Source organism: Perca flavescens, chromosome 23 (assembly GCF_004354835.1).
Source record: "Perca flavescens isolate YP-PL-M2 chromosome 23, PFLA_1.0, whole genome shotgun sequence".
Lineage (NCBI taxonomy): Eukaryota > Metazoa > Chordata > Actinopteri > Perciformes > Percidae > Perca > Perca flavescens.
The window spans coordinates 4310260-4322884 of NC_041353.1; the positions used below are offsets into that span (position 1 = coordinate 4310260).

The 12625-nt window shown below is 39.7% G+C and overlaps 2 long non-coding RNA genes across 2 annotated transcripts in view; one reads left to right on the top strand and one right to left on the bottom strand.

Moving 5' to 3' along the window:
* The window catches only part of LOC114550284 (uncharacterized), a 22089-nt gene extending 11396 nt beyond the window's left edge, over positions 1–10693 (bottom strand). Inside the window, exon 1 of the long non-coding RNA XR_003691671.1 lies at positions 10255–10693. This is a non-coding gene — a long non-coding RNA (uncharacterized LOC114550284). The remainder of the gene's footprint in view (positions 1–10254) is intronic.
* On the top strand, positions 1066–2449 carry LOC114550283 (uncharacterized). The gene is made up of 2 exons (XR_003691670.1): positions 1066–1188; positions 2228–2449. It is a non-coding gene; the product is annotated as an uncharacterized LOC114550283 (long non-coding RNA).
* Positions 10694–12625: the final 1932 nt, after the last annotated feature.

A 12625-nucleotide genomic window follows, 5' to 3' on the forward strand; every position in this document is an offset into this window, starting at 1 on the left:
AGCTAATTCGACTAACCACTGGCCGACAAATAACGCATGCGCAGAACGGATCGTGCAGGCAGAACGGACAGCTAGATTCAGTCTAAAATAACGTTAAGTCAAACATAATGGAAAAGCAGGCTACAGCAAAATTAAGACTTTACAGTAACAATAAAGACAAGTATTGAGTGATTGTATTTTAAATGAGCACAAGTAAAGCAGAACTGACGTAACAGCTGTTATATATGTTAACGTTTGTTTTGAAGTTTTATTTTGAGGGTCTTTTAAAAGTTTGCATGCGGTCTCAGCTAGCGGTTAGCCGAATTAGCTGTTAGCTAAACTAACGTTAGCTTAACTGTGGAGGCTGACGGACGGCAGACCGCTACAATCAGCTAGCGGTTAGCCAAATGAACTGTTCGCTAAAGTAACGTTAGCTTCCCAGTGGAGGCTAACGGCAGACCGCTATAATCACCTAGCGGTCTGCCCGAATTAGCTATTAGCTCAAACTAACGTGAATTAGCTATTAGCTAAACTAACGTTAGCTTCCCGGTGGAGGCTAGTGTTGGAACAGATCGGGTAGTGTCAAACTCAAATCATCGTACCACAGCGCATGCGCAAACATCTTGCGCATGCGCAGAACAGATTGTGCAGTTGGAACAGAGGGTACTGACCATAGACTGTATATTATTAGTGGACAGGCCATCCGGTTTTGCAAAGTGCTGCAAATGCGGAATTGCCTTAAACCTGCATTATATCGGAATTCCAGCAGGGGGCGACACGTGCAGTTGCAAAAGGAGGTCGGTTTCTGTAGAAGTCTATGAGAAAGTGACCCACTTCTCACTTGATTTATTACCTCAGTAAACCTCTTCATAATGAGTTTATGGCCTCAATCGCTAGTTTTAAGTCTTCTGCAAAACAATGAACTTCTGAACAGAATAATGTTCATTTTTTGAATTATGGTCTCGTTGATTTTAAAATCGGCGATAAAGCAGAGGGTGTTTTAGGGCGTGGCTATGATGTGATTGACAGTTCGCGGCCTGTCAATCATGACAAGAGGTTTAGCAAAGCTTATTCAAGGCACGTCAACTTCATTTTGGAGTTTGACCAGCTTTCTTCGTAGTGACTGTGACACTTTGGTTGCCTAATGTCTTGTTCAGCGTTCGGTTGGACGACAAGACACTCAAAGGACTCGGCAGTTCCGTTTTTCTGGTAAGTAACGTTACATTTTTTTAAATACTGTTTTTCGTTAGCGAAAATTAGCATCCCAATTAATATCAGTTTGCTAACTAGATTGCACCTTGCTTACCAAGCTAGCGGGCTAACATTATGCAGAGTATAAACGGAATCAAATATATATTTAACGTTACAGTCATATACAGTAGGTATGCACAACGCTCTCGCCGGTGATCTATTTTTAACCATATCTGGTGTTATTGCTAATCGATGCGCATGCCTCCCTAACCCGCAAGCTATCACTACCATTACATGTAATGGTAGCTAATGTTAGCTTAAAATCAAAGCCTGATATAGTTAATGCTATGGTGCAAAGTCATATTAAACCCTATATTCGCACGGGATTAGAATAATTTTGGGACTGCGTGTGATTTAGAAATTACCCCCTCACATCTGAGTTTCGTGTGGCGGATTCGCACAGGACAAGCAGAGACTGCTTTTACTTGAATATACTGAAATCTATGTTCCTGCCCGAGAGTTGGGCAACGTTACATGGAGGTGCCTGAAGGACAGGCACATAATATCATCCCCGCCGCGGCGGCACCCACAGCGCATCACCGTCACCCTCACCCTCGGACAAAGCCACGGGGGGAACGCGTAGACTCGGAGACGGAGGTCTCTGGGCGGGGCAGTGGGCCAGAATATGCGTTGATGCTGTTACACTGATGTCTTTCTTCCACTTACTGTAGCTGTGTCTGCTAATCTATTTGAAGACCTTCTGTTAGCACATTAGTCTGTTTTAAGATGAGTCACATACATGTTACAATCTATATTTACAAGTGCTGTTTATTACCAAAATGTACATATTAAAAAAGTGTTGCGTACAATACACATTGTCTAAGATAAATTTGACATGTAGGAGCATGTTTCCTTAATACTGCATGTCCTCAACTGAAGCATAGATTCATGTACAAGCGCATATATTAATATAATTAATTGTGATCTACCATGCCTTAACTACATGTTTGTCTATTACAAACATTTGCCTGTCCTTATCCTTTCTCTTGTGCCTCAGCTGCCATTGGAACCTGACTCCTGCTACCGCTTCACTCCTGCCATCCACCGGAGCAGCCACCACCACTGGACCCCCCACCACTAGCCGGCCTGCTATCTTCCTCTGACGGACCCGCTCCTTCCCAGAAACCACCGACCCGTTCTCCATCCTGGAAACTTTGACGTGCTTTTCCCCCCTCAGAAACCTGGACTCGATACTTTAAATAAAACCTGTTAATTCACACTCCTGGCTCTGCGTTCGGTTCACGATTCAAACCTAAAAGTTAGCACTTTAGAAATATGTATAAGGCATATAATTGAGATATTTTATGTATAGGATTAAACTGTTATAATTAGATATTGACATTGCATGTCCTTGTATGGTTTTTAGTTTTCTTACTTTAAAAATGTCATTGCAGTAAATATAAGGTACATTCATTTAATTATTACATTGAATAAGTTGTTTATTTTTTCTTTGCAATTTGTGATCATACTTTTGTTATAATGAATTTACAATAACCCTACACAGATTAAACAGCACCTAGTGCATTTTCGATTACCTACTAAACACTTGACTACGTATTTAAAATATATTCAAATATATAAATTAATCTAAAAGGATTTTGGTGAAGTGTTTTCATGGTGATTAAAAATTGACAAGTACATAAAGACAGACAAAAGCACAAACTACATTTTGCTGATCCTTTGTCAACATTCAAGTAAGTATGGTAACATTTAAGAAATCATTTATGTTGATTAAAGCCCAAATAGACACTTTTAATCAATTATAAATTCTATCAAATTACCAATGTCTTGTATGACTACAATACTGTATGTTCCTATAGTTACTTCAGAAAAACAACAAATGTAGCTTTAGAAAGACCTTTATTTCACATTGAAATGGGCATTAACTTCAAAAACTACATAAACCACAAACACTTGCAATATTTTTACCATTATTTAAAGTGATGAATTAAATAATGTAGTTCACCTTTTACAATACAGTGTAAATTCCACACATAAATCACTGCTGTATACTACATATTTTCAGTGAGTGTCCAAAATCTTGTTTGGTCATTCCCTATATAGTTCACTATTTAATAAAATAGGGAATAGTCAGTGAGTGAATGAGGGAACGGTTTCGAACACAGCTCTAGTCTATAGACGGTAAGCTGGTCCGATAATGCAAACGCATTTTTGTCTCAGTGCACATAATGTCTTAATCACTTCATTTCGACATGGCATTTATATAACACTTACTCTATGCTCTTACAAAGCTAACGTTTTTGACCGATTACAATTTAATAATTGTTTGTGAGCTGGAGAGGTCTCGTTATGAGATGCTAGCTGTAGCTCTGTTTGCCATTCATTTCAATGGGGAAACATCGCGGCTAGACTTTCGACATACATTGCATGTATTTACACTTTGAATTTCGTCATGGCATTTATATAACACATACTTTATAGTCTTACAAAGCTAACGTTTTTGACCGATTACAATTTAATCAATTTTTGTGAGCTGGAGAGGTCTCGTTACGAGGAAGCTAGCTATAGCTCTGTTTGCCATTCATCCAATGGGGAAACATCGCTGCTAGAATGTCGACATGCATTCCAGTGGCGTATTCCTTTTGTTTGTATATAACTGCTGACTCAAATAAAACATGATTTTAGTAGCATCGGTTTGTCGGTCTTTAATTTTGCAGTGTTAATGTGATATATATGTATGGCTATATTTATCATTTTAGGCTAATGTAATAGCCCGTGTTAGCAGCAGGGTTACTCCTGAGTGTACCCTTATGGTTGGTTTATGCCTTAAAATAATGGCCAGGATTTCTGGGAAAAGGTACGATATGTTTGTTTCAAAACATCACTGCAGTTTGATTGTTTTTAGCAGCAGAGGTTGATTGTGGGCGAGAGGGCGACAACACTGTCTTGGTTAGCTCGCCGAAGCTCTACTGCCACTGTCTCGGCAACGTTAGCTAATGTCCGGTAGCTAATGTAGGCTAACTATAACTAGTTAGCTTTGTATGTAACGTAACAAAAACCCACCCATCTCAGAGGAGCGAAGCTTAATATTTCATTCAATAAAGTTATGTACAAAAGGAGCACTAACGCCACAGGTCTTATGTTGGCAACGTGGACGCAGATATAGTAAACTCCGAAGGTAGTCGTAATATGTACCTAGTAGGCTAGGCTAACGCTGTTGCGCTAACGTTAGCAAAACATCGGCGTAGCTTTAGCTAGCTGTCTAAACTTGTCTTGAGTCCGGATCTTTAACGGTCTATGGTCCGGACTGGAGTACCACAGCCCTGACAGGTAGATATCACTGAGCTGAACACATCAAGCTGCAACTTTTCTGATTGATCCAATGGGAGCCTGACTCTTGCATATGACCCCAATCTGCCCCTCTTATGGCTTGAAGCCATAACCTCCGCCGGTTTTTGGCAAAAGCATGCTTCCCCCTAGGTGTGTTAAACATCAGGCACCCATCACTGGCTCTGTTTGTACATTTAACTACGCAACAACTCAATTTTGACTTACGCTATGCCGCTACGACTACCTAGTAGCGTTGACGAAGAGCCGGTTAATTAACCCGACTCGTGTCACTGAGCCGGGAGAATCGAGTGCCATACGTCAATGAACCGACTCACTCCTGTTTTTTTCTTTTACTTCATTCGTGCCGTTGGCATTATATATATGTCAATGGTTGGCCGTTGTGTTGCTGGTATTCTTCTGCTACTGTGTGTGTTGTAATCTAGCTCATTAGCGCCTCCACTGGACTGGAGTGGTCGTGGTAGAATCAATCAGGAAATGAGCTACTAATGCCTAGACCCTATGCCGAACGAGACCGAATGTAACCGTGTAACCGGCCGGCCGCTCGAGTCTAATGTAACCGTGCAACCGTCCGGCCGCTCGAGTCTAATGTAACCGTGTAACCGGCCGGCCCGCTCGAGTCTAATGTAACCGTGCAACCGTCCGGCCGCTCGAGTCTAATGTAACCGTGTAACCGGCCGGCCCGCTCGAGTCTAATGTAACCGGGTAACCGGCCGGCCCGCTCGAGTCTAATGTAACCGTGCAACTCATATGCTACATTACCAAGGGGAAAGTATTAGGCCTATATCACGTACAAATACACGTAATGTCATCTTGATAGTTATGTAAAGTTAAACGCGATCATATATATATATATATTTCTTTTTTTATATATATCCTAGGCTATTTATTTCAGATAACTTTCATTTACATGTGTTGCAGCTGTATATTTTCAAACTGGTAAAGGAAACCCTGTCTTTGCATTTTATTTTAATCACAATCTGTTTTAATAAAAGAGCTTGTGAAAAGTGGCTTTGACTTAAAACTTAAAACATTTAGCCCACTTTGTAAAAAATTACAGAGCTATATATCGTGTATCGCCATTCAGCGTTACGGCGATGCGAGGAAAAATTTGGGTGCACCTACATTTTGTGCTGGTGCACCTAAATAAAAAAGTTAGGCGCACCAGTGCAACCAAGGCAAAAAGTTAGTGTGGAGGCCTGCTTCAAAGGATCCTTCCTCTTTCTTTGTGTTGGCGTTCTAACCTCCGGTGTATTTCTGAGGACTATGGTTAACTGCTCCTCAGATCTCTGCAGGGTAAATCCAGACAGCTAGCTAGACTATCTTTCCAATCTGAGTTTTCTGTTGCGCTACTAAAACAACTTTTGAACGTACACGTTCCACCAAAACAAGTTCCTTCCAGAGACTATTTTTGCAGAGGCACCGTGGCTCCATCCGGCGCTTAGCACCGCCAAAGACAATTGTGATTGGTTTAAAGAAATGCCAATAAACCAGAGCAAGTTTTTCTCCCATCCCACAAGGCTATGTGGACTAGCCAGACCCTCCTCTGCAGCGCTGCGGAGGAAGGTCTACAGACAAGGCTACACCATACTACTGCAAATTGAAGAAGCAGGAAGAGCACAGGTCTACTCAGTAACTAAAATAATAATGTCTGTGTTCCATTCAGATGTAATTCAGCCAGAATACTTATCGCCTGTACTTTAGCTGCTACGATACAACAAAATGTCCGATGTATAAAAGGTCAATACAAATCATCAAAGGGGAAAGACGGACAGAACCACACGCGATGTTTAATGAGCAACAAATGTCAGCCTCATGTATCAGTCTGTCAGTCGGTGGGAAATCCAGTCCAGATAAGCCAATAAATAGCAATCAGATTCGCATTTATGACAACCTGCAAACTGAACCTTATCTGACAGGAACTATAAACTGTCCACTGGAAAGATGCTCACATAATCCGATCAGACCACGGTGAGCCGAGTCGGCTGCATCCTGTGTGGGCGCAAAAAGGGCTTAATTTAGGCTCTCCATCATCGGCTTCAGTAATTCACTCAAGGTTTAAACTTAAATGGTGCAGATCAGTGACTCACAACACGTGTCCAATGAATAGGGCTGCCTTAATTATGGGAAGAAAAAAAAAAAAAATAATCACGACTATTTTGGTCAATATTGACATCACGATTATTTAACAAGATTACTCACCATCTTTGGAAAGATGCGCATTCATTGAAGTTAAAAAAAACAACAACAGTGAAACAAATCAACAGTGAAAACACCTTGAACTGTGAAATATCCCTTAATACAGGGGTTTTCCTGCAAAGAGGAATTTTTGGCGCCCCCCCCCTAAGAGGTTTTAGCCAACCCCAAAGGAAAATCACCAGCACCAAAATTACAAGAATTGAGTAAAAAAAATTCCTCTCTAAAATGTGTTTAAGAGCAATGTACCAAACAGCAGTTGACTCTCCCTGTGATTTATTTAAATATTAATATTTTATTAACCAGTTTTGTTGATTGGGATTTTATTTACTCAAGCATAATACATTTTTAATTATCAAATTGCAAGAAATGACAGGTAAATGCATGGATTTCGGTCAAATAAGGTAACACAAGCTCATTGCCTTTACTGTACGCGGACCAATCATGCTTACTGTGCTTACCCCCCATTCGGAGCCAGGAAAAACCCTGTCAATACTTTTCACTTTTCTTTTTTTTTTTTTTTTATTCAGAACACAACACAAAATAAGAGTTTACTTGCAAAATCATTACGAGACAAAATCGTAAACACAATTTCAATTTTGATTAATTGCACAGCCTTACCCATGAACTCTTCTGCAATACATGGAGAGTTTGTGGTGTAGGGTAGGGGTGCACCGATCCGATATTAAGATCGGATATCGGTCACGATATTGACAAAGTAGCTGGATTGGGGATCCAGTTTTGTTAGTTTTTTTCCCCCTCTGTCGCACGTGTGTTGTATGCTGGAAGAGTTGAGTGTACAAATAAATAAGAATTCAATACATTACATCTATGTTATTTTGTCTTAGTTAGGAAAGTAATGTTTAGTTAGGAAAGTCTGGTGCCTTTAGTCTCTTCCACCTGGTGGAAGGAAGGTATAAGGTTTATTATTAATTCAACAATGGTATCGGATCGGTATCGGGTATCACAAAGCGCAGGCAACTGTATCGGGACTGAAAAAGTGAGATCGGTGCATCCCTAGTGTAGGTTTAAGAGACGAAGGGTTTGGGTTAATCTGACAGGGTTGTGGGGCTTCATTCAGCCATAAAAGGTTGGAAGTCACTGGTGTAGATAGAGAAATCACTTCTCGGCTGCATTAATTTTTGTTAAAGAACCGTCCAGTATTCATCAGAGTTCTTTTATATAAACTCTCGGAAAATGGCATAAACATCACACAGATTTTAATCAAATATTTTGCTTTATTTGAAGATGTCTTTATATTACCTGACAAATGTATGCAAGCCTATGAATGTATTAGGGAGGATTATGAAATATGAGACGTTTAAGACAGTTTTTGAATAACAAAAAGGAACCTAAGAGCTATAATAATCATTAAATAAACACGTTTGACCTGTCTGAGGTACTGTCTACCCCTCCTTCCTCTACTCCCTCACCACACAAATCACCATAGCATGTTCCCTTCATGAAATCCGGGCAGTATATGGACTTTATGTAATGTTGAACTTTTTAGAGGAGTTAACTTAATAGGCAGGTCATACACAGAAATAACTACATAAAAATGTGCAGGTGCATTGTGGCTCATGGAGCGATACTTAATCATCGTAATGGGTTTTCCATAAGAGCTATGGACAGTGTTCGGCCTGTGACTCCTGCTAACAGAAAGAAAAGAGAGTGAGACTGATTTTTTTTTTTTTTTTTTTTTTTACAACACTACACACAACCACACGGATAGAAGTTGGTGTTTTAAGAGTACCAGACCCTTCCCCTGAAATTTACAGCTGAAGCCATGTTCTGTGCAGAAAAGACTTTAAACGTTACGTGTTCAAAACATAAATCACAATAATACCATCTAAATTTATGAGCAAAAAGCACAAATAAAGTGCAATACAATGACAGGTACTTTAAAAGCAAAAGATATAAAACCAATATAAAAAAAGCAATACAGGTTCACCTGGGAGTGATGCTACAAAAATACAATAACAAGTATCATTGTATCATTAAACCCCAAAGGCTACATGGGAATTCAAGGTCCCAGTAGCTTAAAGACATCTCACACACACACACACACACACACACACACACACACACACACACACACACACACACACACACACACACACACACACACACACACACACACACACACACACACACACACACACACACACACACACACACACACACACACACACACTTACAGCCATTCCTAGAGATAAGGAGAATTGGGTATTAAAAGTTAAAATAGTAAGTAGACATATTGGTTTTAGATGTTTTGAGATATCCAACTGACTTTTGCCTCTCTCCCAGTACAGTTGTGTTATTTCATCTGTGGTGCTGGCAGTCATTAAAGTTTGCATTTAAAAGTTTTTTTTTCTAGAAGTAATCCAAAGACTTCAATTGTGGCAAGTTTTTATTTGGAACTATTTTCTGCCAAAGGTTATAAATGTGCTCACAGTGAAGTCTGCTGTTATTATTGTTCAAGCCTTTGAGCAGTGAGCACCACAGGGGGGGCCACCACAGAGTGCAAAACGCAGTTAAGAATAAAGTACAACGGCGCCCTCTAGTGGTTAACTGAGGTAATTGCAGCGCTAAATGACCACACTGTGGGCCACATGTAGCTGTATAATTATGCTTCTACACAAAGAAAAATACATACATACAGCAACTGGTACTTCCTGTAAATTAAAGTATTTCAAATGTACTTAAAGTATCAGTATGTACTCACTGTGCAGTACATTTTGTCCTGTCAGTTTTCCTATTCTATTCTGATGTTTCTGTATATTCTGCTGCATTAATGTGTATGTCGCATTTGACTGCTGTAGATGTGATGATGAGGCTGTGCTCATTTGAACTCCTTTATATACTGTTGGGTAGATTCAACTACAACAATGCATCATATTCTATAACATCAGCATATGTTTGTAGCGTCACTTGAAAATTCAAAGTGAAAGATAGATAGAAAGTTGTGTAATATTGTAAATCTCTTTATTTTATTAGGTAAGTTCCATATCCACAAGGCAACATTTTCCAGTTCAACACCGTGCTTCAAACTATTCCCAGTTGAATTTGACATGTACTTTGAGTCTCTTAAGTTGGTATCCAATAAGAAAGCTATATTAATATCTGATATCTACTCGAATCTCTTTGTTTAAGTGCTCCTGCTGTCTTTAACATTCTTGAAAGTCTGTCCCTTTCGGTTTCCTTTATTTTCCTCTGTTTAGAATATTACTTTCTTTTTTTACTCTCATATATTATTTTTATATATTTTTGTATCCTATTTGTTTACGTACTGCGATGATTGAATTCCTGTTAACTGTCTTTGGAAATAAAGTTAATAAAAAAAAATTCAAAGTGGCGGATTTAAGTGGAATAAAAATGGTGGGACAACATCTAACGTTAACGTTACTAGCAAAACTCGATAATTACACATATGCGTTATTAGCATAGACGTGTTCATGGTTATTACATATTGACATTTTCTACAGCTAAACACAGGTGATAACGTGAATGGGCGCATACCTGTTCTCCTTAGGTTGCTGTGTACGCTCTGTCAGTTTGGGTAAAGTTAGCCATGTTTGCCCAATTTTACCGCGTCGTCCGGCTGCTTTCGTGTTGGGTAATCCTCTCAGAATGATGCCGGAGATCCTGAAAGCCTGTTCTGTACATATACTGTATATTTATATTAACACTCTATGGTTCTGTACCAACCCGAATCCGAAGAAAACACACGGGAACAACATAAAACCGTCTTCTCCGACAAGCTAAAGTTAGCAATTAGCCCTTTTTGCTCCTGGATAACCCTACACGTTTTTAGAGGTTTGGTTTATAACAATATTCCGCCACTGGTGGGCACCGAGGAGTTTATTCTCAAGTTTTTCCTCTAAAGACAGACTTTTAAATGTCTTCTAATCCATATCCTTGATGGTGACCGCACAGATATGATCTTCTGTAAAACAAATACAAACGTACGTGGCTGCCAGCAACTAGCCAATGAGGACATCAGTGCTTTGGCAAAGAACCAATCAAATTGCAGCGGTGCAACAGCCAATCAGCTTTGAGCATTCGTATTGTTGTTTTCCCACACTTAGGGCACTTGACCTATGCACTTGACCAAAGATTATCTAGTATCTCAAACTATCAGCCACTAATAAAATATAAATAACAGCAGCTGAGCATTCTTGATTTCATTTATTAATCCAAAATTATATTAATAACTATGCTTATTTACTTAAGTAGCCTACTGTACTTAAGTATAATTTTGAGATACTTTTGTACTTTTATAAAAAAGAAGATTTTAAATGCAGGACTTCTAGTTGTAACAGTGTATTTGTACACTGTGGTTTTGCTACTTTTACTTGAATACTTCTTCCAGCATTGTCTATTTCTAAGTGACAGTACCACTAGTCTCACATTACCAGACCTATCTCTCCACAACGCTGTGGAATAAGGTCTGGCTCATAGACTGTATCATATTAATGGACAAAGCATCCGTGTTAGGGCGTGGCTATGATGTGATTGCCAGTGAAAGTGTGTAACGTAACGTGGCTCCTCCCTCACATCCCCAACCAGGATGGCTGCGCCCGTAACGGCAAACTCGACGACTCATAGCAGATCTCCACAAACCAATGGGTGACGTCACACATGCGCTGTCCATTAGCCTATGGTCTGGCTACACCACAGATGCATTCTGGTATAGGAGGGGGGAAAAACGCTGCGATTGTTTGCATTTCTTTAAACCAATCACAATCCTGGGCGGCGCTAAGCTCTGGATGCAGTGACGGTGGCTCTGCTAAATAGTCTCTGGAAGGAACTTGTTTTGGTGGAACATTTGCACCCTGCAAAAGAAAATGCCACATACAATATGAAATGAAGTTAACTGTTGACACAATACAGTAACGTGAGCTATTTAAAATTAGCTGATACATGGTTAAACATCATTAGCTCATACCAGTGTATCGCCGTGTGTACTTCGTCCACAGCAATCCCACCAATCGGTCCCAAAACGTCCCAGTTAGAGGAAATGATGTAAACATATTCTTTTAAATATTTTAAATCATTCCCAGAAAGAACCAAGCAGGCCTGACTTGTTGCAGGATCCAAATATTCTTCAAAACTGGACATTTTCAGCGTGAAGCTTGCTGCTAGTTCAAAGTTTGTTGTTATTTCCCTGAAGCCAACGGAGTCTGAGAATGGCAACACACAAGAGAGCGGAAAGACTGGGTCAACTTCGGTTGACCCAGACTACAGTAAAACTAAAACCTGCCTCTCATTCAGATGTAATTTTTCTTATCTAAACATATGAAGTGAGCCACACAACATACTGCGCGTCTGTTTTTATTTCGGCTCCCACGTTAACAAGTCAGAGCTTACACACCGCCTGTGTGATACGCATGTCTAGCATGCGCCGAAAATGCGTGCAAGCTAGAAATAGAACCCACGCCTATTTTTCACATGACACGCAAGCGTGTTCGAAGCGTTTCCAGGCAAAATAGAATTCAACAAGATGTTTATATGTCATTTTGACACGAATACATATTAATAAATGACATGTTGTTTGAAATTCTCTAGGTTTTGATATAAATGCAGATATAAATGTAATTTAAAAAAATAAATAATTATCGATTTTCAAATATTGCACCTGTCAATGCAGAAGCACTGCATCAGACATGTTTCTGGTGTGAAAACATAGTAAAATCCACGCAGGCAGCGTGTAGCCGGCCTTACTTATTAGAACTGTTACCAAATACCAACGGGATTTTGAACGAGCCGTTTGGTTGTTCCGGTCTCTCATCGTCTCTCTATTATTTACTACCAGTGAAACATCTGCCAAAATGTGTGAAAATCATAAGTCTGAACTACGTGGTAATAATGAACAACATGGCACCAGAAA